This window comes from Hordeum vulgare, chromosome 1H (genome assembly GCF_904849725.1).
Source record: "Hordeum vulgare subsp. vulgare chromosome 1H, MorexV3_pseudomolecules_assembly, whole genome shotgun sequence".
Classification (NCBI taxonomy): Eukaryota; Viridiplantae; Streptophyta; class Magnoliopsida; order Poales; family Poaceae; genus Hordeum; species Hordeum vulgare.
Genome location: NC_058518.1, coordinates 52677451 through 52704073, shown reverse-complemented (window position 1 = coordinate 52704073; position 26623 = coordinate 52677451).

Below are 26623 nucleotides of genomic sequence, written 5' to 3'. Positions count from 1 at the left end.
GTGAGTTGTAGCAATTGTAGAGAATGAAAGAATGATTGAGTATGTGGATTTGCTTTACAAGCTCTTATTTGGCTCTTTCTGATGTTGTGATAAGTTGCAATTGCTTGAATGACTAAAGGCTATAGGTTGTTACTTCTCGGTAAGGTTCTTGATCCATGCTTTACTTTGTGAAGGAATTATCACTTTAGCATGAGAGATTATATGTTGGTATTACTGTTCTGATCATGATCATGATGCATGCATGTTTGTATCTTATTTTGTCGACACCTCTCTCCCTAAACATGTGGACATATTTATTGAGCTAGGCATTTGCTTGAGGAAAAGCGAGGTCTAAGCTTGGGGGAGTTGATACGTCCATTTTGCATCATGTTTTCATGTTAATATTTATCGCTTCTTTGGCTGTTATTTCACTTCACGGTACAATTCTTATGCCTTTTCTCTCTTATTTTGCAAGGTTTACATGAAGAGGGAGAATGCCGGCAACTGGAATTCTGGCCTGAAAGTGGAGCAAAGTTGAGATACCTATTCTACGCAACTCCAAACACCGTAAAAATCAACGAGGATTTTTTTTCCGGATTTATAAAAAATACTGGGCCGAAGAAGTGCCAGAGGGGTGCCAGGGGTTGGCCACAAGCCTGCACGGCGCGACCACCCCCCAGGCCGCGCCATGAGGGCTTGTGGGAAACCTGCTGGCCCACTTGTCCCCCTCTTTTGCTATATGAAGGGTTTCGTCCAGGAAAAAATCAGGGAGGAGCTTTTTCGTGGTTTCGCCGCCGCCACGAGGCGGAACTTGAACATAACCAATCTAGAGCTCCGGCACGACGATCCTGCTGGGGAAACTTCCCTCCCAGAGGGGGAAATCGTCGCCATCGTCATCACCAACACTCCTCTCATCGGAGGGGACTCGTCACCATCAACATCTTCATCAGCACCATCTCATCTCCAAACCCTAGTTCATCACTTGTAACCAATCTTCGTCTCGCGACTCCGATTGGTACTTGTAAGGTGGCTAGTAGTGTTGATTACTCTTTGTAGTTGATGCTAGTTGGATTACATGGTGGAAGAGTTTATGTTCAGATCCTTGATGCTACTCATTACCTCTCTGGTCATGGATATGATTATGCTTTGTGAGTAGTTACTATTGTTCCTGAGGACATGTGATAAGTCATGCTAATAGTAGTCATGTGAATTTGGTATTCGTTCGGTAATTTGATGTGTTGTATGTTGTTTTTCCTCTAGTGGTGTTATCTGAACGTCGACTACATAACACTTCACCATTATTTGGGCCTAGAGGAAGGCATTGGGGAGTAGTAAGTAGATGATGGGTTGCTAGAGTGACAGAAGCTTAAACCCTAGTTTATGCGTTGCTTCGTAAGGGGCTGATTTGGACCCACTAGTTTAATGCTATGGTAGACTTTGTCTTAATTCTTCTTTCGTAGTTGCGGATGCTTGCGAGAGGGGTTAATCATAAGTGGGATGTTTGTCCAAGTAAGGGCAGTACCCAAGCGCCGGTCCACCCATATATCAAACTATGAAAGTAATGAAAGCGAATCATATGAACATGATGAAACTAGCATGACAGAAATTCCCGTGTGTCCTCGGGAGCGTTTTTCCTCCTATAAGACTTTGTCCAGGTTTGTCCCTTGCTACAAAAGGGATTGGGCCACTTTGCTGCACCGTTGCTACTTTTGTTACTTGTTGCTCGCTACGAATCATCTCACCACACAATCACTTGTTACCGATAATTTCAGTGATTGCAGATATTTCCTTGCTGAAAACCACTTGTCAGATCCTTCTGCTCCTCATTGGGTTCGACACTCTTACTTATTGAAAGGACTATGATTAATCCCCTATACTTGTGGGTCATCTCCTGTCCACCTAGGCCTGAGCGTTTGGCCACTTGTCGTACACTCCTAGAACCCTCCCAATTAATACGACGTAGCAGTCCTTCGCCATCTCCGATCTATGTATCTGCATCGTAAGTTGATAATTGAATGATAATATGCAACATAATGTACTTGAGAAACATAAAGAGGCATAGTTAGCAAAATACAAGCAACCTATAGTAAATATAAATAACGAAGTTCCTCATATACAAGCTAATTAACTAGAGTGATGTATACGCTAGTTCATAGAAAGCCGGTAGTACTAATTATAAACACACATTGTCATCGTCAATCACTCCTCCATGTCGGCGCCCCAATCTTCATAGTCATGGATGAATGACCCGATCTTGTTGAAAGGATTCAGGTCTAGACGGTGAGCGTGTAGAAGTTCTCGGACATTCTCCTGCCTCATTGGCCCATGGAAGAACATCCTTGTTTGTTCGACGACCTCCATCATAATCACTTGGGCAAGTTCACACTTTATGTGATAAAACTCAGCTCGGATTCGATGATCCGGTGTCCTTCCTATGCTTGTGGCCTAGTTGACAATCTCGGCATCATCGGAAGTAGCTGACATGCAAAGGCGTTATTTATCCCTTCTATACTCGATCAGGTGATGCATGACGTAGAATCCACCAGCCTTACTACCGTTCGGTTGCTGGATGCAGCAGAAGTCGGTCTTATGGTCAAAAGCCGACGCTTCATTCATGTACTTTTTCACCTGGATATATCCACCAGTAAGGTTGAAGGTTAAAATGGCACTATCGAGAACACTTTATGTGCGTATAATCTTTTTTCTTGATGTTCTTCGATGAGTCCAAGTACAGAGCATGGGAGTATTGTGGGTACACACAAATGAAGACGGCGCCCCCTGCGCAAAATAGGTACACCTAACACTAGCCTCAATGCTTGCAAAGGAATGATCAAAACTAACGAAAGGATATCCGCGGATGACTGACATAGGATGATAAGGCAGGAGAATCGTTTCCTTGTCCTTATTAGATATCATGAAATCGCGGATGTACTTGCTCGCATAGTCACGGTGCTCTTTGCAGACTACCAAGAAGCTCTCGTGCATAAAGTATGGGTCCGCGACGCAGATATATTCTATGTTCTTGCCCATGATGATGTAGTGGAGATACAACACATACAGGCGGATGAACTGAAAATCCAGCTTGGTCATGTGGAACATGTTGTAGATGTAGTCAAATCGCAGGACGAACTTATCCGCGGGCCATTTGTCGACGTAATACATCGCACCCGGAACCTGAGCCGTGTAAAGCTGGTATCCTGGTTTTTCTGTTTTGAGAAGTATTCTCTCTACGGCGAGCACATCATCATGAAGTCTCCTTAAATCATTGTTTAGTATGTTCTCTAGTTCTTTCTGAGGTAGGATCGGGTGGCCGACAACATGGAGATGATCTGCACCTACGATAGGTATTCTGTCTAAGTCTCGGGGCTTCAGAGGTGGCTAGCTGCTTGAAGCAGCTCTGGCGCCTTTAGAGCCTTTCTTCTCCGGTATCCTGCTTTGCTTCTTGGAGGGTGGCGGTAGTGAGACCACCATACCTTCCCTAACCACCACCCCCAGCGTCGTCAAGCTAATTACCAGTGGAAGGCCCCCGTGTTGTTCTTGCTGGGCAGAGGTAGCATCTGGAGGCGTCTCCTCCGACGGTTGCATGAAGAGAGAATTTTTGCAATCAACCGTAGGACGTTGCGGCTTCGGCAATTCAGGCATCATCAAGTCATCTCCATGCTCATAGTCTGAGTCATACTCCCGAGCGTCGTCATAGCCGGTATTGATATATTGGTTAGGGTCATCAGCATCCTCCTCCATGACATCATCAGCATTTGCTTCTTTGATGGGGGCAACATCAGCTGACACTAATGGAGGCTCTCCCTAGCCGCGTCGACCGCTATCAACCACCACGACAGGTGCAGGTAATTAGGTAGGTGGGGTGGTGTTCATACCTTGTTGAGGAGTTGTCGTTGGTGTGCTACCAGACGACTCGACAAGAAGGTGAGTCTTCGGCCAAGGCAAGATCCACCTCTTGCATGCAATCTGTTTAGGGTCTCGTCGTCATCGAGTGGTGCCGGAAGAGGCTAATAATTGAAACCCACTTTCACATTGGCCATGCAAACTTTGAAGACGCCATGGGCATCTGTCGGCTATGGAGCATGCGGTCCTTCGGCTTCATGATCGTTTCCTTTCCCACGTCCACCTTATGGCCTTTGACATCGTACAGTAGGTTGCACGGGGTTTCGTCGGCATGCGAAGACATGACTACGACGTCAGACATCTGAAAGGCAACTGAAACGAAAGATTATACAGATATTCTGGTGAAGAGTGTATGACGCGTAATTAACGTGATGGCGCCATGCTCAGCCAAAGACAAAGCCCCACCGACCACACCAGAGACAGAGGACGGGCTACTATGAATCGGAGCAAGATAAGGTACGGGAGCATGTGCGGTTTCGTGAGCAGGTGCTGGTGGTGCGATGTACGCAAAATTGCTCCCAACAAAGCTGAGAAGGGGAAAGTCGTCTGGACCTTTTTCTGGATTCCTACTCACAAACTCAAAAACTGCCGGAACCAATTGGCCCAAGGAAGCTGCCACAACTACATTGACCTTATCATTGAGTACCTTGACTATCTCTTCTTTGGTCTCAGCTTTGCTATGATCGATCGCCCGCGCGACCTTCTCGTCGATGGTCTATTGAGTAAGATGCCCTCTCTGCTTTTTTCCTCCGGCTTCTCATGGTAGCACTTCATCCACAAGGCACTGTCTCTGACACCGTGCACACATCCATATGACGGAGGTTTGTCCACCGAGACATTTTCCAGTATGTTCAGGGCCCGGTTGAACGGGTTGTCCCACTTGGGCCTCGCTGACGACTGGGATGACTCGTCACTTTCGGCTTCCTTTTGGTGCTGCTCTTTCTGCAAAAGGAACGCGGATGGTTTACAAATGTGACAAAACTTGTTGTCGAATTGATTGGAAGCTAACTAATATAAGGTGGTAATACAACAATTACGAGTAGTCTTATGAACTACCTCGTGTTCGGGTCCGTGTAAAAGACCTTATTGACAAGGTCCCACTGGTGCCAGGCCCTGTACCAGTCATGCTCCTGCGGGTTGGTGAACTCCACCAAGGGGTCTGGGATTCCGCGACTTTCACGTTCGGCGTCCTCCTTGGCCCATACGTGTCTCTTCGCCTCGTAGCCACGACTTCCGAGGCGGTGGGCAGGTGTGTTCCTGGCCTAGAGGTCCTTCATTTTCTCCGACTTTTTCTATGCTTCTTCTGTAGCGCAGGTCTCCTTGAATTTTTCGAAGTCCTCTTCCATAAGTGATAGATTGTCAGCATTAATCTTGGACCATGGTTCCTTCTTCAGAATCGATGTTATCACCCTTACTTTCCAGGCGGACAAGGCGTTGGTGAACGTCACCATCGCCTTGCGGTTTATCTTTGTCATGGGTTCGTCATCCAACGGAAGTTTTTTTTCAGTCCGCCCGGGGAACAAGAACCTATTGTGCAACTTCGTTAGGAGCGTGTGCTCCATATGTGGTATCTTCTTTAAATTTTTATTGTTGATATTGGCGGTTTCCCTTAGGATGCATCATAGTTAATTGACATAGCACTTGCGCGCTGCCTCCGACGCTGTTGGCTCTAATTTCGTGGGGTGCATCGCCGTGACCACAATTTGTCCAGTGTCGATCTTGTTTGGTTTTTTGTCCTCTTCGGCTTTGGTCCTTCACTGGCTACGTCAACATCATCGCCGGTCTTGGTGCCGGTGCCACTATCACTGTCGGTGCTAGTGTCGGGGTTGGTCTCACTACCACCGTACATCCGCATCTCGTGTTGGTTGAGGTAATCGAAAAAATGATTTGGTTCCTCAAAATGGTCTTCTTCGTGGTGACCAGAACCCCCGACTTCGTCGTGGCTAGACATATTAATTTCCTATGAGTATTTAAGTACAATAGTTTAATTCTAGGCCGAATAACATGAATAAAAATGGGCCTATATTTTCTCAGAATGTTGATTCATTACCCTCTCTGGCAATTCTTGGGCACTCGATATGTCCTAGTTTCTAGCACAAGTCATGCCGAAATTCATGGAAATTTTTGGCATGATCTTTGCTAAAAACTAGCCATATGGAGTGCTTGAAATTTGCTGGAACGGAAATGAATCAACATTCCGGCAGAACATAGGCAACTCGAACATTCCAACAAAACTTAGCACAAACTTAGCACAAATAGAGAACGTTGGATTAAGAGAAGGAAATGATGATTAACTGAGGATGCTTTTAATTATCGTGACCATGGCAGAAATGACCAACATTACTGAACGGAGTACTTAATCAACAACAGTACCTTCCTCTTTACCCTAAAGAGATTTTGCGACATGTAATATCACTTGTGAGTCAAAACTGTTTGAGATGACATATCTCTTGTTTAACTAACAACAATACCTTCCTCAAAACAAAATCAATTTTTGGTTTCACAACCATGAGAGACAATTACATAATTTGGCCCAAACCGAGGACTCCTTTTTGTCACTTTACTGAATAAATCATGGCCATATATAAATGTTTAGGGCTGACACCTCACAAGAAACAAACATCAATTTAGCTCCCAGTTGTACACTATTTAGGAGTTCATGCAAGCAATGCCTTTAGAGAGCAACCCCACACAGACTCTAGTTGCCATGGTTAAGGCTCTGAACCTGATACTATATATTTTCATGATTTGGGGATGTTATGGCCATAAACAAATAGGCTATAAACAAATAATTTTATGGTCATTAAGGTTATATATAAGAACACGTATTTATGGCCTATTTGTTTGACTTTGTTTCTTTGTTTGTTGGAAAAATCTAACCAACATACATATGCATGGCTGTCTAGCCGTGCGGTGGCTTTGTGATTAATCGGTACAATAGATCACTCGCAGGCATTATGTAGGTCTACCCCATCTCAAGCTACAATAGGTAGCGCTAAATGGATGCCACGGGGATGCTGCATCTTTTTCTTGCAACACATTTTCCTTGGTCATTTATAGGACACAAATCAAAATGAAAAGGCAAGACAAAAGACCCATGCCGCATCTCTATGGTAATGTTGCATCTCTCGGGCGACACGGGGAACATCCCTCCGGGGCCTGCTTACCACCCTCCTCTCTCTCACCTCGCTGCCGCCCGAGAATAAACGTTGATTACGCCAAGTACTCATCATCCAATACAAGAATCGGAAAATAAAATAAAATTCAACAAACAGATGATGAAAGAGGAAGGAGGGAGGGGTGTGAGGGAAGAGGGGGAAAGGAGGGAGGAGTGGTGGGCTACCTGCCTATGGACTAGTCGTCGGCATTACTGGACGGGAGCGGCTGCTCCACGTTGCTGGCGGGCGCGACTGCTCGATGGAGGGTGGCGCTGCTGGGTGGTGGGGCAACGGAGGCTCGAGAAAGGCAGCAGGGCAGTGAGGTCGAGGGCGCACGCAGGGACGGGCGGGGAGGGCTGTGGCGGGCGGCGGTGGTGACACAGGAGCGCGCGGGGGAGAGGGGCGGGGAGAGGGAAGGAGTGGGGGGACATGTGGACTTGGGGGATTTTGGAGCCGGGTTAACTAAAAGTATCAGTAGCGTTGGATTGGTTCCAGCGCTACTGCTAACTTAGAGTAGCACTGGTTCTAATCCAACGCTATTACTAAATGACCTAGGACATATAGCAGTAGCGCTCGATTAGAACCAGCGCTACTGCTATGTTAGGTGTAGCGCTGGAACCAATCCAGCGCTACTAATACTTTATTTTCTTTATTACTTTCTTTTTATTATTTTTCCTGATTTTTCTTTATTTTTCATTTCTTTTTATTATTTTCCTTTCCTTTTCTCTTTACTTTCCTTTTTCTTTTGTATTGCTTTCTCCCTTTTGTTTTTGATTTTTGTTTTTATCCCGACGGCCTCGCACGCACTCAACGACGAGAACGTCTCCCTCCCATACCACGTGAATATTACCGGAACATGTGTTGCTTCATACACAAAATACATACATATATATAAATGATTGTTTCTAAGCTATGTCGAAGACGTTTCACATTGAGCTTCTTTCCATTCTTGTTTGTTGTCTTCATTCTTCTTTTCCATCACCATGGAGTATGATCTTTCTCAGGTAATGTAGTCTTGATTCTTATTTTCACGTATGCTTAATTGTTATCTTCAACGTCCCTCATCGGGTTGCCGTATTGGTCGTAGTCTTCCTCGTTGGCGACTTCATCCATTCCAACGATGTTCCTTTTGCCACTCCTCATGACAACATGGTTGTGATTGGTCTGGTCGGTTATGAAGAAGCATCGTGTCACGTGCTTAGCATGTATCCATGGCTCAGTTCTGGCGATGACGTTAATGTTCACGGTAGCGCTCTTTACGTCGGGTATAGACATGGTAGTGAAATACTTGTTTTCTCTTATGGCGGCCTTAGCCCACCTGACACGGAACATGGTCGCATCGTGCCTTCCAACGTAGCTAAGCTCCCAGGTCTCTTCGACCTTTCCGTAGAATCTTTCAGTTGTGTCGTTGGAGTCGGTCACGCATTCAATCGTCACCCCTGAGTTCTAGTAATCACTCTCCATGTCTTTGGCCTCCTTGTAGAACGTGTACCTATAGATATCATATACCTCATAGGACACGAGTTTGGGCGCGGGGCCATGTTCTAATACATGTATAAGAAACTTGTAGGTACTGTGCTCTTCCGGGGGATTATCACGAGCCTGCTCTTTGAACCAACACAAGAAAGTGGTGTTGTTCTCTACAGTAACTTCATCGTCCGTCTTGCGCATACCCTGATCATGGTACTTCTTTGCGATGATTTTTTTGTGTAGTGTCACATAATCGTCTACCACATCTAGGTGTTGTATCACTACTAAGCTAGCCCTACCAAAGTCGTCCCGTCGATCCGAGTAGTCCATGTGCAAGTCCCACATGCCGTTGTTGTGACCTTCTCCTCCGAGCCTCCCGTGGTGCTTGTTGAAGAGCAAACCAACAACAAGGTCTTCTTTGCCTATCTAATTCTCGTAAAAGGAGATGCACTCTTGGGTCACATGCCCTTGGACGATGCTCCCCTCGGGACGGGAATGTTATGAACGAATCCTTTGATGACACCATTCATCCTCTCGAACAACATCATGTTGTGAAGGAATGTAGGCCCGAGGTCAATGATGTAGTACACGATGTGGACGCACGCACGCTCCATGATGTCAAAGAAAGCGAGCGGGAAGTACATCCCAAGCTCACATAGTATGACAACGATCTCTTCTTGTAGCCTTCGGAGCTGCTTCACACTGATGGACTTTTGAGAGATAACATCGAAGAAGTTGTAGAGACCAGTAAGCATCTCACGGACGTGATTGTCCATTATCTCTCTAATGGCAACCGGGAGTATCTGCATCATCACCACGTGACAGTCATGAGACTTCATCCTGCTGAACCTTTTCTTCTTGGTGTCTAGAAATCTGCTTATCTTCCCACAGTAACCGGAACTGACTTTGATTCCCGTAAAGCACTTGACGAATTGATCGATCTCTTTCAGACTTAAGGTGAAGCAAGAAGGGGGGTAACAATTATCCTCCGTCTTGTTGACTTTTCTTCCCCTTGGCCCCTCCACTGTCTCCGTCTCCGTCTCCTCCATTGAATATTTACGAGGCATGTGGAGATCCCCCTGATCTCCAAATCTTCCAAGTCTTTCCTTTCCTTCGGCCCGACCTTGGTATTCTCCGGCATGTTCATCATTATGCCAAGAATCTCTCGAGGACATTCTTCGTGATATGCATTTGATCAAGGCAATGATGCGTGTCGTGATTGGGCTAGTACGGAAAATCCCAGAAAGCAGACCTCGTTTTCCGTACCTTCAGCAGCGGCTCCGACGCCTTTTCCATCTTTCCCGGCGCGGGGCACTATTCCCAGTTATTCTACACCTCGTTGACTTCGATGCCACTCCTCTTACATGGAGGTCCTCGATGCTCAGCCAAACCATTGAATAGATCTCCACGTTTTCTCCTTTTGTGAGCCATCTACATGCCCCATGTACACGATTTTACCAGACCCGCCATCTTTCGTTGACGTAAGCTGCTGAGACAGTGTATCATCCATGCACCCCGTGCATCTGTAGTATCCGTGGCACACTTGGCCTGAGGTGTACCCATAAGTGAGATATTCATGCACCGTCATCATCAGCGAAACTCTCATATAGAAATATTCTCTTGTGCTGGCGTTCCATGTATTGACCGGCAATTTCCATAACGTGTCTAGCTCCTCTTTCAGAAGCCCCATATAAAGGTTAATACTATTTCCCGGTTGTTTTGTCCCTTGAATCAGCATGCTCATGTGTATGTACTTTGTCTTCATGCTCTTCCATGGGGGGAGGTTGTACATCCATACAAAGACGGGCCATGTGTTGTGGTTAGTGCTCTGGTTTCCAAACGGATTCATGCCATCGGTACTTGCACCAAGCATGATGTTCCTTGCATCTTCTCCGAAAAACCCATGTTCGACGTTGAATGCTCTCCACTGGCTAGCATTTGCAAGGTGTCTCAGCTTCGGATCAACTCCATGATTGGGCTTCTTCCTCTCCACGTGCCAACGCATGAGCTTTGCTTCCTTAGGATCTACGAAAGACCGCTACAGACGGGGAGTGATCGGAAAGTACAATACAACTTTCTGAGGAGCTTTCTTTCCCGCCTTCTTGTATCGAGAAACATTGCATACTGTACACCTGGTTTTTTCTGCGTGCTCCCCCCGATAAATGATCCAATCATTGATGCATGCGTGATATCTAATGTGCGGCAAATCAAGAGGGCAAATGATTTTCTTGGCCTCCTCCACACTAGTAGGACACAGGTTCCTAATACGTCTCCAACGTATCTATAATTTATGAAGTATTCATGCCATGTTTACAATACTTCTATATGATTTTGGTATGATTTTATTAGTACTAACCGGGACTAACGTTGTTTTCAGCAGAACTACCATGGTGTCATTTTTTGTGCAGAAATAGAAGTTCTCGGAATGGGCTGAAAATTTACGGTGATTTTTATGGACCAAAAGAGACCCCCAAAGCACCAGAGCTCGGCCAGGAAGTGGATGAGGAAGCCACAAGCCTGCTGGGTGCGGCCACCCCCCTAGGCCACGCCCCCTGTCTTGTGACTTCCTCGGGAACCTTACGGAAGTAAGACCGACGCCAAAAATTCCTATAAATACTAAAAACCCGAGAAAGAAACCTAGATCGTGAATTCCACCGCCGCAAGCCTCCAGAGCCACGAAAGATCAATCTTGGCCCTCTCCGACACCCTGTCGAAGGGGGTCATCTTCACCGAAGGCCATCTTTATCATCCCGACGGTCTCCATAATCGCCATGGAGGCCAAGGACTAGAGGGAGAACCTCTCCCCACTTAGGGGGAGGCCATGGAGGAGGAATCATAAGGGGGAGAACCTCTCCCTCTCTCTGTCGGTGGCGTCGGAGTGCCATCGGGGGAACCATCGCTGCGGTGGTCGTCTTCATCAACATCACCATCTTCATCACCGTCCTCATCTTCTTTCAGCGGTCCACTCTCCCGCACCTCGTTGTAATCCCCTACTTGATCATGGTGCTTTATGCCACATATTATGATCTTAATGATCTTTAGTTGCGTATGGGATAAAGAGGACTTGATGCTTTAATGCTATGGTTGGGTTTTACCTTAATGATCTTTAGTAGTTGCCGATGCTCTCTAGAGTTCCAATCATAAGTGCATACGATCCAAGTAGAGAAAGTATGCTAGCTTATGCCTGTCCCTCATATAAAATTGCAATAATGATTACCGATCTTGCTAACAATTGCCTAGGACAATTCCGCACACCGACCCATCATTATTCCACAGTCGTTGTTTGTAATATATTCTAACTTTATAATAACAACACCTATTTTTATATTCTAATTCTCCGTTACAATGCAAAGCTATTCTCTTCATACCCACAACGTAGTTTTGTTTCTCGTGTCTAGTTGGAAGCAAACGTTTGGCGTACGTAGAGTCGTATCTTACCTTTAGCTCCTTGTGGGTTTGACACTCCATACTTATCACTTCCACCTTTGGCAATTGCTATGATTATTCCTTGCACTTGGGGATTATCAAGCTCTTTTCTAGCGCCTTGCGAAGGAGCAATAGCGTGGGGTTGGTATATTTGTGTGTGCTTATTTGCTTCCTTCACTAAGTAGGTTTTTTTTTCATTTTTTTATTTCTTTAGTTGTGGGTGAAACAAAAAATAAATAAATAATTAAAAATACAAAAATAATTACTTGCCTCTTATGCCTAAGAAGTTTTCAAAAAGAGAAGTGATTGGAAGCTTGTGCATTGGAGAAATGAGGGTCGACCTTGAACACTTGTGTTCATGCTCATGGAAACAATGTACAATTTTTCATGGAATCTCCTCAAAAATAATTATCCCCTTGTATATATCCATTGTATTATAAAAATAATGTGCCAAGATTTGGTTTTAGGACGATTAGATAGCTTGTTTGCTTTGTGCGGTGCAAAAACTAAAACTTTGAATGTAGTGCATGAATTTTAATTTTTTACTGGAAATTCAAAAGTTTCTGATTTTTTTACACAGTACTTCTATACAAATTTGTTAATTTTTCCTAAAGTTTCAGAATTTTTTGTGTTACATAAGTATGCGAAGTTTCTAGAATGCTATAGACTGTCCTGTTTTTGACAGATTCTGTTTTTTGTGCATTGTTCTCTTATTTTGATGAAGCTAGGGGTAATACCGGGGGTATGAACCATCGTAATGTCAGACTACAGTAGATATAATGCTAATATGAATTTGGAATTAGTTCACAACAGCACTTAAAGTAGTATTTTGCTTTATTATACTAACGGATCTCACGAGGGTTTTGTTAAGTTTTGTGTGAATGAAGTGTTCGAAGATCGAGGAGGTATTGATAAAATAAGAATACCGAGATACAAGAGTTCAACCTTGGGGATGCCCAAGGCACCGCAAGTAAGTATTTCAAGGAGGCTCAAGCATCTAAGCTTGTGGATGCCCCGGAACGCATCCCATCTTTATCCTTCAATAATTATCGGTGTACCTCGGTTTTTGTTTTGTTCACATGATATGCGTCTTTAGTGTTTTTCTTCTCATTTTATGCAGCCTTATAGTATGAGGTAGTTCTTCATTGATTTATAGAATGGATCATGCGCTTCACTTAAATCTTTTGAGTATGGCTTTGTAGAATGCTCTTTGTGCTTCACTTAAATCTTTTGAGTATGGCCTTATAGAATGCTCCGTGTGCTTCACTTATTTATTTTGAGCTTCGATATTGGTTGATCTATATTAATTTTCGAATTCTCTATGAACTTCACTCATATCCTTTAGAGTATGAATAAAAATTCCATCGGAATTGGGCTTGGAAGTGTATCAATGTCATGTCTAGCTAGAAAGGCTTTAAAGAAAAGTGCTTGTTGGGAGACAACCCAACACTTTTACTTTATTTTTTTGGTGTTCACATGATTAACATACTTTGGTAATCATGTTTTATGCTTTTTATGTCAATAAAGTGCCAAGTAAAGCCTTTGGGATAGTGTAGATGATAGTTGACTTGATTCCGTGCAAAAACAAAAACTTTTGCTCTAAGTCTAGGAATTTTGTAAATTCACTGGAACGTGATTTTGATCTGAATTTTTTACACATGATTTATATACAAATTTCCTGGATTTTCCTAATTTCTCAGAATTTTTAGAGACAAAGAAGTATGGTTACATTACAAATATTCACAGACTGTTCTGTTTTTGACAGATTCTGTTTTACATGCATAGTTTGCTTGTTTTAGTGTTGCCATAGCTTATATTCAGTGATATAAATTAAGGGAATGGTAGAATATAGTAGGTATCATCTGAGAACAATTTCGAAGCTTTTCCTGACAGTAGCTAAGTGAATTATCATTATTTATTATACTAACCCATATCACAAAGTTCCGTTAAGTTTAGTGTTATTGAAGTTTTCAAGTTTTGGGTGAGACACCGATATGAGGAGAATAAGGAGTGAAAAGAACCTAAGATTGGGGACCAAGGTAATATCTAAGGAAGACTCAAGCGCTTAAGCTTGGGGATGCCCCGAAAGGCATCCCCTCTTTCGTCTTCAACATTATTGGTATATCTTACTTGGAGCTATATTTTTATTCGTCACATAATATGTGCTTTGCTTGGATCGTCTTTATATTTTGTTATTTTCTGTTAGGTGTTAGTAATAATCTTGTATTTCAATAAAAATTTCCCAGAATCGCCTTTAGGATGCTTGCATTGCATGTTTGATGTATGTTGTGTAAAAACGGAGTCTTTTGTTGTAGTGTTTGATTTTTCATATTTTACTGGAATGTGGAAAGTTTTTGAAATGTTTACAAAGTGTTTTCATATAAATTTTATAGCATTTCCTTAATTTTCATAAATGTTTGAGTTACGAAAGTACAATGTTTTCATAAATTGCTACACACTCTTCTGTTTGGACAGATTGTTGTCACAGTTTTGTTATCTACTTATCCGATAGTTTCTATAGACTATATTGGTATTTATAAATTGCAGAAATAATAGTATACAATACCTAATGTTTGGTAATTATTGTGAAACTTGTCTTGGCAGTACATGAAGTGTTGATTTGTTCTTATGTGTACTAACCTATCTCACGAGTTCTTTTTGAGTTTTGTATGGATGAAGTTTTTGAAAATAGTTGAAACCGGGATATGAGAGATTGAACAATATACAAAATCTCAAGCTTGGGGATGCCAAAGGCATCCAAGTAAATATTTCAAGAACTCTCAAGCATCTAAGCTTGGGGATGCTACGCATCCCACCTCTCTTCGTCAACTATTGGTTAGCCTATGGTGAGCCTAAATTTTTGTTCATTCACATGTTGCGTCTTATGCTTGGAGTTTTATTTTTATTTTGTTTGTTGTTTGAATAAAAGATTTGGATCTGAAAATCTTTATTAAGAGATAGAGATAAATTCCTCACATAGCTACTTAATTGTTTGACTACTCACTAATCTTCACTTATATGTTTTGGAGTAGTTTTGTCATTTACTTTCGTGCTTCACTTATATCATATGAGTAAATGGTTGAATGAATTGAATGTCATAAATCTGAAATTATATATGTTTTATATGCTTATCCCATGGGTATTAATGACTTCGCATATAAGAAGTATAGGTGGTAAAATTTATTGAAAGATAGCAAACATCGCATTCGTCACTTGAAAAATTCATGAAAGAATATTGAAGGAAGAGAGATTTGACATATAAATATACTATCTTGGAAATCTTCTATGATTGTGAATACCCGTTAATTATTTTCCAACTTGAGAAAATTAGTTGAAGATTGGACAAGGAAGACAACGTAATGAGTTATGCTTGGGTATACTTGTATAGAAGTTATATTGTTATGGATCCTCCAACATGTGGTGCTTGCTTCCACCTCATACTAGCCAAAACTTCCACACCAAATAGAAATACTACTTGTGCATCCAAATACCCTTAAACCCAAAGTTGTTCCATATGAGTCCACCATACCTACCTATATGCAGTATTTACCTACCGTTCCAAGTAAATTTACATGTGCCAAACTCTAAACCTTCAAATAATATTCTGTTTTGTATGCCCGAATCGCTCATATAGTGACTAGGGGTTGTCAGTATCTTCCATGCCAGGTGGGTTATTCTCACGATATGTGTTGATTCACTATCATTCACGAGGAAGTGGCTGGTATTTGGGATGCCCATTTCCATGCTCAAAATTCAAATCAAAATATAATGAAACAAAACTCCCCCAGGATTGCTGTTTGTATGGACGGTACCCGTGGATTCGGCTCGCCGTGGAGTGTTATTGATTAGTGGAGGGGGAGTAAAAGCTTTACCATTCTGTTTGGGAACCGCCTATAATGTATCTAGCATGGAAGATGCCGAGATCTCTCAGTTGTTATGTTGACAATGAAATCATACCGCTAAAATATATTATTCATCTCTATTTTAAAAGCTTGAGCTCTTGCACCTCTCCAAATCAATGCTTGCCTGTGCGAAGGTCCTATCTTTTACTTTCTAGTACTCACCTTTATACAAGAGTCATGGTGATATTCACCATTTCCTATATTTCGCCTTTTTTCTCTTGGCAAGCATCATACCCAGAATGTAGTTTTCTTTCTTGTTTCTAGTTGGAAGCAAACGTTCGACGTACATAGAGTCATATCATTGGCAGATAGGACTTGAGAGAATATTGATCTTACCTTTAGCTCCTTGTGGGTCGACACTCCGTACTTATCACTTCTAGTTCTCTGCATGAAGAACTTTATTATGTAGATACTTCCAATGCTCATCGAGACTTTTGTTTGTCCATTTGTTTTTGGCCTTCGTCTTTAGAAGTTTGAGCGTGAAACTCAAGCGGGCCACCTTGGGATCGCAACCGTCATATAATGGAGTCTTGGAGTCTACTTGAAGTTGCGCCAGCTTGGGCTCCTCTCTAGAAGCAATTCTGTCGCTAGTCGTACTCTTCCAAAGGAGGTCTCGAACATGAGGTTCCTGCACGACTGAACTTAATAGCGTTGAAGACTGTGGCGTGTCCATCGCCTCTTCTCTGCCATGTCCGGTCTCTGCCCCGCCACCGTGCCTGGACTCTTCCCCGCCACCGTCTCGAGACTCTTCCCCATCGCCGTGTCCGGTACCATCGTCTTCGTGTCAATCGGTCATCTCTTCGGCTAGTACCATGTCATTATTCGCTGCCATGTGGACGTCGTCATCATCATCTTCACTTATCCACCGAGTATAGCCATCCATGAAACCATTGATCAGCAAGTGGCCTTCAAACCGCCATGATCAAAAGGGTCCAAGATTACTTCGTCTTTGCATCTTGTACACAGACATCTAATCCCAGTCCGTTTATTTGCATACATGTCCATCACCGCGGATTGCAAGTATCACTCCACCTTCCTTCCACTCACCTTCATGACGGCATGGTATAACAAGCAAAAGGGTGATAAAAAATGCATGCATGCATGCATCAATATCGATCATATAAAAATTTGGCATGACCTTGCCTAAAAATAGGACATATCGAGTTTGCTCGGAATTCGTCGAAACGGAAATAAATCGACATTTCGGCAAAATATAAGCAACTCATGGGGCATGTCACTCACACAAATCCCTTCATATCGCAAACACACATATCCCCATTGTTGAAATGCACCACTTTTGAATCACCTTTATCCCGAGAGAGATTGTGCACGGCTAAACAAATAGCTAGATCCAGTTGTTGTGAGGAGAGATGAATCTAGCTAACTAGTGGAGAGTCTTTAGAGATGATCTAGCTACATCTATATGTATGGAAGGACGCAAAGCCAAATAAATGTGGAACATAGAGTTACAAGAGGTCATTTATGGAGGAGAATTAGGGTGGAGGGGGCATTAACAGGGAGAGAAGAGAGGTAGAAGGAAGAAATAAGAAGGGAAACAATGGTGGAGAAGTATATAAGAGAGAGGAGAGGAGAAATGAGGGGAGAGGGCAAAGGGGAGGAAGGTAATAGAGGGGGTGTGTGGGTTAAAGTATGCGACCATGCACGCCTAGCACTAGCGCTGCTTTCCATCGAGCGCTATTGCTATTGATCTTAGTAGTAGCGCTTTTCGGGGATAGCGCTACTACTAAGTGGGGCCAAATAGTCGTAGCACTGATTCTCGCCAAGTGCTACTGCTATTATGCTTAGCAATTGCGCTTTCTACAAGAGCGCGATGCTACTACTGCTATCGTCGGTGGGCTCGTTCGGTCCCGTTTAGTAGTAGTGTTTTTTCAATTCCGGTGCTACTGCTAAGTCTTTAGCAGTAGCGCTTGGCTGAGCCAGCGCTACTGCTAAGTAGAAGTAGCGTGCGTTATAATCCAGTGCTACTAAGAGGGTCCTACCTATAAGGTTTTTCCTACTAGTCCTTCCCCTGACCCGCTAGTCGGTGGCACATTGTGTTGGAATTATGCCCTAGAGGCAATAATAAATATGGTTATTATTACAATTCCTGTATCAAGATAATAGTTTATTATCCATGATATAATTGTATTGAATGAAGACTCGTTTACATGTGTGGATACATAGACAAAACACCGTCCCTAGCATGCCTCTAGTTGGCTAGCCAGTTGATCGATGATAGTCAGTGTCTTCTGATTATGAACAAGGTGTTGTTGCTTGATAACTGGATCACGTCATTGGGAGAATCACGTGATGGACTAGACCCAAACTAATAGACGTAGCATGTTGATCGTGTCATTTTGTTGCTACTGTTTTCTGCGTGTCAAGTATTTATTCCTATGACCATGAGATCATATAACTCACTGACACCGGAGGAATGCTTTGTGTGTATCAAACGTCGCAACGTAACTGGGTGACTATAAAGATGCTCTACAGGTATCTCCGAAGGTGTTAGTTGAGTTAGTATGGATCAAGACTGGGATTTGTCACTCCGTGTGACGGAGAGGTATCTCGGGGCCCACTCGGTAATACAACATCACACACAAGCCTTGCAAGCAATGTAACTTAGTGTAAGTTGCGGGATCTTGTATTACGGAATGAGTAAAGAGACTTGCCGGTAAACGAGATTGAAATAGGTATGCGGATACCGACGATCGAATCTCGGGCAAGTAACATACCGAAGGACAAAGGGAATGACATACGGGATTATATGAATCCTTGGCACTGAGGTTCAAATGATAAGATCTTCGTAGAATATGTAGGATCCAATATGGGCATCCAGGTCCCGCTATTGGATATTGACCGAGGAGTCTCTCGGGTCATGTCTACATAGTTCTCGAACCCGCAGGGTCTGCACACTTAAGGTTCGACGTTGTTTTATGTGTATTTGAGTTATATGGTTGGTTATTGAATGTTGTTCGGAGTCCCGGATGAGATCACGGACGTCACGAGGGTTTCCGGAATGGTCCGAAAACGAAGATTGATATATAGGATGACCTCATTTGATTACCGGAAGGTTTTCGGAGTTACCGGGAATGTACCGGGAATGACGAATGGGTTCCGGGAGTTCACCGGGGGGGGGGGGGGGCAACCCACCCCGGGAAGCCCATAGGCCTTTGGGGAGACACACCAGCCCTTAGTGGGCTGGTGGGACAGCCCACAAGTGCCCTATGCACCAAGGAGAAGAAAATCAAGAGAGAAAGAAAAAAAAAGGGAGGAGGTGGGAAGGAAGGGGGACTCCCTCCCACCAAACCTAGTCCAACTCGGTTTGGGGGGGGAGAGTCCTTCCCCTTGGACTCGGCCGACGCCCTTGGGGCTCCTTGAGCCCCAAGGCAAGGTCCCCTCCCTCCCACCTATATATACGGAGGTTTTAGGGCTGATTTGAGACGACTTTTCCACGGCAGCCCGACCACATACCTCCACGGTTTTTCCTCTAGATCGCGTTTCTGCGGAGCTCGGGCGGAGCCCTGTTGAGACAAGGTCATCACCAACCTCCGGAGCGCCGTCACGCTGCCGGAGAACTCTTCTACCTCTCCGTCTCTCTTGCTGGATCAAGAAGGCCGAGATCATCGTCGAGCTGTACGTGTGCTGAACGCGGAGGTGCTGTCCGTTCGGTACTAGATCGTGGGACTGATCGCGGGATTGTTCGCGGGGTGGATCGAGGGACGTGAGGACGTTCCACTACATCAACCGCGTTCTCTAACGCTTCTGCTGTACGGTCTACAAGGGTACGTAGATCACTCATCCCCTCTCGTAGATGAACATCACCATGGTAGGTCTTCGTGCGCGTAGGAAATTTTTTGTTTCCCATGCGACGTTCCCCAACAGTGGCATCATGAGCTAGGTTCATGCGTAGATGTCTTCTCGAGTAGAACACAAAAGTTTTTGTGGGCTGTGATGTTCGTTTTGCTGCCCTCCTTAGTCTTTTTCTTGATTCCACGGTATTGTTGGATTGAAGCGGCTTGGACCGACATTACTCGTACGCTTACGAGAGACTGGTTTCATCGTTACGAGTACCCCCCTTTGCTCAAAGATGACTGGCAAGTGTCCGGTTTCTCCAACTTTAGTTGAATCGGATTTGACCGAGGAGGTCCTTGGATGAGGTTAAATAGCAACTCATATATCTCCATTGTGGTGTTTGCGTAAGTAAGATGCGATCCTACTAGATATCCTTGGTCACCACGTAAAACATGCAACAACAAAATTAGAGGACGTCTAACTTGTTTTTGCAGGGTATGATTGTGATGTGATATGGCCAACGATGTGATGTGATATATTGGATGTATGAGATGATCATGTTGTAATAGAAATATCGACTTGCACGTCGATGGTACGGCAACCGGCAGGAGCCATAGGGTTGTCTTTATACTAACGTTTGTGCTTGCAGATGCGTTTACTATTTTGCTAGGATGTAGTTTTAGTAGTAATAGCATAAGTAGCACGACAACCCCGATGGCAACACATTGATGGATGATCATGGTGTGGCGCCGGTGACAAGAAGATCGTGCCGGTGCTTTGGTGATGGAGATCAAGAAGCACGTGATGATGGCCATATCATGTCACTTATGAATTGCATGTGATGTTAATCCTTTTATGCACCTTATTTTGCTTAGAACGACGGTAGCATTATGAGGTGATCTCTCACTAAAATTTCAAGACGAAATTGTGTTCTCCCCGACTGTGCACCGTTGCTACAGTTCGTCGTTTCGAGACACCACGTGATGATCGGGTGTGATAGACTCAACGTTCACATACAACGGGTGCAAAACAGTTGCGCACGCGGAACACTCGGGTTAAGCTTGACGGGCCTAGCATGTGCAGACATGGCCTCGGAACACATGAGACCGAAAGGTCGATCATGAATCATATAGATGATATGATTAGCATAGGGATGCTTACCACTCAAACTATTCTCAACTCACGTGATGATCGGACTTGGGATAGTGTAAGTGGATCATGAACCACTCGAATGACTAGAGAGATGTACTTTTTGAGTGGGAATTTAGCATATAATTTGACTAAGTTGAACTCTAATTATCTTGAACATAGTCTAAGTCCACTTTGAATATATTTGTGTTGTAGATCATGGCTCACGCGACAGTCATCCTGAATTTTAATACGTTCCTAGAGAAAGCTAAGTTGAAAGATGATGGAAGCAACTTTGTAGACTGGGCTCGTAATCTTAAGCTAATCTTACAAGCTGGGAAGAAGGATTATGTCCTTAATGCTGCGCTAGGAGATGAACCACCCGCTACGGCTGATCAGGATGTTAAGAACGCTTGGTTAGCACGTAAGGAGGACTACTCAATAGTTCAATGTGCAGTCTTGTATGGCTTAGAACCGGGACTTCAACGTCGCTTTGAGCGTCATGGAGCATTTGAGATGTTCCAGGAGTTGGAGTTTATCTTTCAGAAGAACGCCCGGATCGAGAGGTATGAGACCTCCGATAAATTCTATGGTTGCAAGATGGAGGAAAACTCGTCAGTCAGTCAACATGTGCTCAAAATGTCTGGGTACTCAAACCGTCTAGCTGAACTGGGGATTGAACTCCCGCAAGAAGCTATCACTGACAGAATCCTTCAATCACTGCCACCAAGCTACAAAGGCTTTGTGTTGAACTACAACATGCAAGGGATGAACAAATCTCCCGGCGAGTTGTTTGCGATGTTGAAAGTCGCAGAGTCTGAACTCCGTAAAGAGCATCAAGTGTTGATGGTGAATAAGACCACTAGTTTCAAGAGAAACGACAAAGGCAAGAAGGGCAATTCGAAGAAGAGCGGCAAGCCTGTTGCCAATCCGCCGAAGAAACCCAAAGCTGGACCTAAGCCTGAAACGGAGTGTTTCTATTGCAAGGGTATGGGTCACTGGAAGCGCAATTGCCCCAAGTATCTGGCAGATAAGAAGGCGGGCAAAGAAAAATCAGGTATATTTGATATACATGTTATTGATGTGTACTTAACCGGCTCTCGTAGTAGTGCCTGGGTATTCGATACCGGTTCTGTTGCTCATATTTGCAACTCGAAGCAGGAACTGCGGAATAGACGAAGGCTGGCGAAAGACGAAGTGACGATGCGCGTAGGAAATGGTTCCAAGGTTGATGCAATCGCCGTCGGCACAGTGTCACTTCAGCTACCATCGGGATTAGTGATGAACTTAAATCATTGTTATTTAGTGCCTGCGTTGAGCATGAACATTATATCTGGATCTTGTTTATTGCGAGACGGTTACTCTTTTAAGTCTGAGAATAATGGTTGTTCTATTTCTATGAGTAACATCTTTTATGGTCATGCACCGAATGTGAGAGGATTGTTCATATTGAATCTTGATAATGATACGCATATACATAACATTGAGACCAAAAGAGTTAGAGTAAACAATGATAGCGCCATATTTTTGTGGCACTGCCGCTTGGGTCATATTGGTGTAAAGCGCATGAAGAAACTCCATGCTGATGGACTTTTGGAGTCACTTGACTTTGATTCACTTGACACGTGTGAACCATGCCTCATGGGCAAGATGACTAAGACTCCGTTCTCCGGAACAATGGAGCGTGCAAGTGACTTATTGGAAATCATACATACCGATGTGTGTGGTCCAATGAGCGTGGAGGCATGCGGCGGATATCGTTATTTTCTCACCTTCACTGACGATTTAAGTAGATATGGTTATGTCTACTTGATGAAGCACAAGTCTGAAACATTTGAAAAGTTCAAGCAATTTCAGAGTGAAGTGGAAAATCATCGTAACAAGAAGATCAAGTTCCTACGGTCTGATCGTGGGGGTGAATATCTGAGTTTCGAGTTTGGTGCTCACTTAAGACAATGTGGAATTGTTTCACAGTTAACACCGCCTGGAACACCACAGCGTAATGGTGTGTCCGAACGTCGTAATCGTACTTTGTTAGAGATGGTGCAATCTATGATGTCTCTTACTGATTTGCCGTTATCATTTTGGGGTTATGCATTAGAAACAGCTGCATTCACTTTAAATAGGGCACCATCAAAATCCGTTGAGACGACACCATACGAACTGTGGTATGGCAAGAGGCCAAAGTTGTCGTTTCTTAAAGTTTGGGGATGTGATGCTTATGTCAAAAAGCTTCAGCCTGAAAAGCTGGAACCCAAAGCGGAAAAGTGCGTCTTCATAGGTTACCCAAAAGAGACAGTTGGGTACACCTTCTATCTCAAATCCGAGGGCAAAGTGTTTGTTGCTAAGAACGGAGCTTTTCTCGAGAAGGAGTTTCTCTCGAGAGAATTGAGTGGGAGGAAGATAGAACTTGACGAGGTTGTCAAACCTCTCATCCCTCTGGATGGTGGCGCAGGGCAAGGGGAAACCTTTGTCGTTGCGACGCCGGTTGAGGAGGAAGTTAATGATGATGATCATGAAACTCCAGTTCAAGTTTCTGTTGAACCACGCAGGTCAACGAGATCACGTGCTGTTCCAGAGTGGTACGGTAATCCCGTCTTATCAATCATGTTGTTAGACAACAATAAACCTGCAAGTTATGAAGAAGCAATGGTGGGCCCAGATTCCAACAAATGGCTAGAAGCCATGAAATCCGAGATAGGATCCATGTATGAGAAAAAAGTGTGGACTTTGGAGATACTACCTGAGGGCCGCAAGGCTATTCAGAACAAATGGATCTTTAAGAAGAAGACAGACGCTGACGGTAATGTGACCGTTTATAAAGCTCGACTTGTGGCAAAGGGTTTTTTCACAAGTTCCAGGAATTGACTACGATGAGACTTTCTCACCCGTGGCGATGCTTAAGTCCGTCAGAATCATGTTAGCAATAGCTGCATTTTTCGATTATGAAATCTGGCAGATGGATGTCAAAACGGCGTTCCTTAACGGTTTCCATAAGGAAGAGTTGTATATGATGCAACCCGAAGGTTTTGTCGATCCTAAGAATGCTAACAAGGTGTGCAAGCTCCAGCGATCCATTTATGGACTGGTGCAAGCATCTCGGAGTTGGAACAAACGCTTTGATGAGGTGATCAAGGCATTTGGGTTTATACAAGTGGTTGGAGAATCTTGTATTTACAAGAAAGTGAGTGGGACCTCTGTGGCGTTTCTAATATTATATGTGGATGACATATTACTGATTGGAAACAATGTAGAGCTTTTGGAGAGCATAAAAGGTTACTTAAATAAAAGTTTCTCTATGAAGGACCTAGGAGAATCTGCTTACATTCTAGGCATTAAGATCTATAGGGATAGATCAAAACGCCTGATAGGACTTTCACAAAGCACATACCTTGATAAAGTTTTGAAGAGGTTCAAAATGGAACAGTCCAAGAAAGGGTTCTTGCCAGTTTTACAAGGTACGAGATTGAGTAAGACTCAGTGCCCAGCAACTTATGAAGATAGAGAGCATATGCGCTCCGTCCCCTATGCTTCAGCCATAGGTTCTATCATGTATGCGATGCTGTGCACTAGACCGGATGTTAGCCTGGCCATAAGTATGGCAGGTAGGTTCCAGAGTAATCTAGGAGTGGATCACTGGACATCGGTCAAGAATATTCTGAAGTACCTGAAATGGACTAAGGAGATGTTTCTCGTATATGGAGGTGACGAAGAGCTCGCCGTAAAAGGTTATGTCGATGGAAGCTTTGACACAGATCCGGACGACTCTAAATCGCAAACCGGATACGTATTTATTCTTAATGGGGGTGCAGTAAGCTGGTGCAGTTCCAAGCAAAGCGTCGTAGCAGATTCTAGAGGCAATATGCCCTAGAGGCAATGGGGAGACTGTTGGAATTATGCCCTAGAGGCAATAATAAATATGGTTATTATTATAATTCCTGTATCAAGATAATAGTTTATTATCCATGCTATAATTGTATTGAATGAAGACTCGTTTACATGTGTGGATACATAGACAAAACACCGTCCCTAGCATGCCTCTAGTTGGCTAGCCAGTTGATCGATGATAGTCAGTGTCTTCTGATTATGAACAAGGTGTTGTTGCTTGATAACTGGATCACGTCATTGGGAGAATCACGTGATGGACTAGACCCAAACTAATAGACGTAGCATGTTGATCGTGTCATTTTGTTGCTACTGTTTTCTGCGTGTCAAGTATTTATTCCTATGACCATGAGATCATATAACTCACTGACACCGGAGGAATGCTTTGTGTGTATCAAACGTCGCAACGTAACTGGGTGACTATAAAGATGCTCTACAGGTATCTCCGAAGGTGTTAGTTGAGTTAGTATGGATCAAGACTGGGATTTGTCACTCCGTGTGACGGAGAGGTATCTCGGGGCCCAATCGGTAATACAACATCACACACAAGCCTTGCAAGCAATGTAACTTAGTGTAAGTTGCGGGATCTTGTATTACGGAACGAGTAAAGAGACTTGCCGGTAAACGAGATTGAAATAGGTATGCGGATACTGACGATCGAATCTCGGGCAAGTAACATACCGAAGGACAAAGGGAATGACATACGGGATTATATGAATCCTTGGCACTGAGGTTCAAATGATAAGATCTTCGTAGAATATGTAGGATCCAATATGGGCATCCAGGTCCCGCTATTGGATATTGACCGAGGAGTCTCTCGGGTCATGTCTACATAGTTCTCGAACCCGCAGGGTCTGCACACTTAAGGTTCGACGTTGTTTTATGTGTATTTGAGTTATATGGTTGGTTATCAAATGTTGTTCGGAGTCCCGGATGAGATCACGGACGTCACGAGGGTTTCCGGAATGGTCCGAAAACGAAGATTGATATATAGGATGACCTCATTTGATTACCGGAAGGTTTTCGGAGTTACCGGGAATGTACCGGGAATGACGAATGGGTTCTGGGAGTTCACCGGGGGGGGGGGGGGGGCAACCCACCCCGGGGAAGCCCATAGGCCTTTGGGGAGACACACCAGCCCTTAGTGGGCTGGTGGGACAGCCCACAAGTGCCCTATGCGCCAAGGAGAAGAAAATCAAGAGAGAAAGAAAAAAAAAGGGAGGAGGTGGGAAGGAAGGGGGACTCCCTCCCACCAAACCTAGTCCAACTCGGTTTGGGGGGGGGGGAGAGTCCTCCCCCTTGGACTCGGCCGACCCGCTTGGGGCTCCTTAAGCCCCAAGGCAAGGGCCCCTCCCTCCCACCTATATATACGGAGGTTTTAGGGCTGATTTGAGACGACTTTTCCACGGCAGCCCGACCACATACCTCCACGGTTTTTCCTCTAGATCGCGTTTCTGCGGAGCTCGGGCGGAGCCCTGTTGAGACAAGGTCATCACCAACCTCCGGAGTGCCGTCACGCTGCCGGAGAACTCTTCTACCTCTCCGTCTCTCTTGCTGGATCAAGAAGGCCGAGATCATCGTCGAGCTGTACGTGTGCTGAACGCGGAGGTGCCGTCCGTTCGGTACTAGATCGTGGGACTGATCGCGGGATTGTTCGCGGGGTGGATCGAGGGACGTGAGGACGTTCCACTACATCAACCGCATTCTCTAACGCTTCTGCTGTACGTTCTACAAGGGTACGTAGATCACTCATCCCCTCTCGTAGATGGACATCACCATGATAGGTCTTCGTGCGCGTAGGAAATTTTTTGTTTCCCATGCGACGTTCCCCAACACATTGGTCATTCTCCACCCCTACCAACAGCTAGCCCCCACCCTGTCACTGCCGCCACCTAGTTCTGGTGCCTGCCGCATCGCCGCCCGCCTACCCACGCCTACCCATTGAAAAGAGGATTCCATTGGAAAGATTGGCTTCTC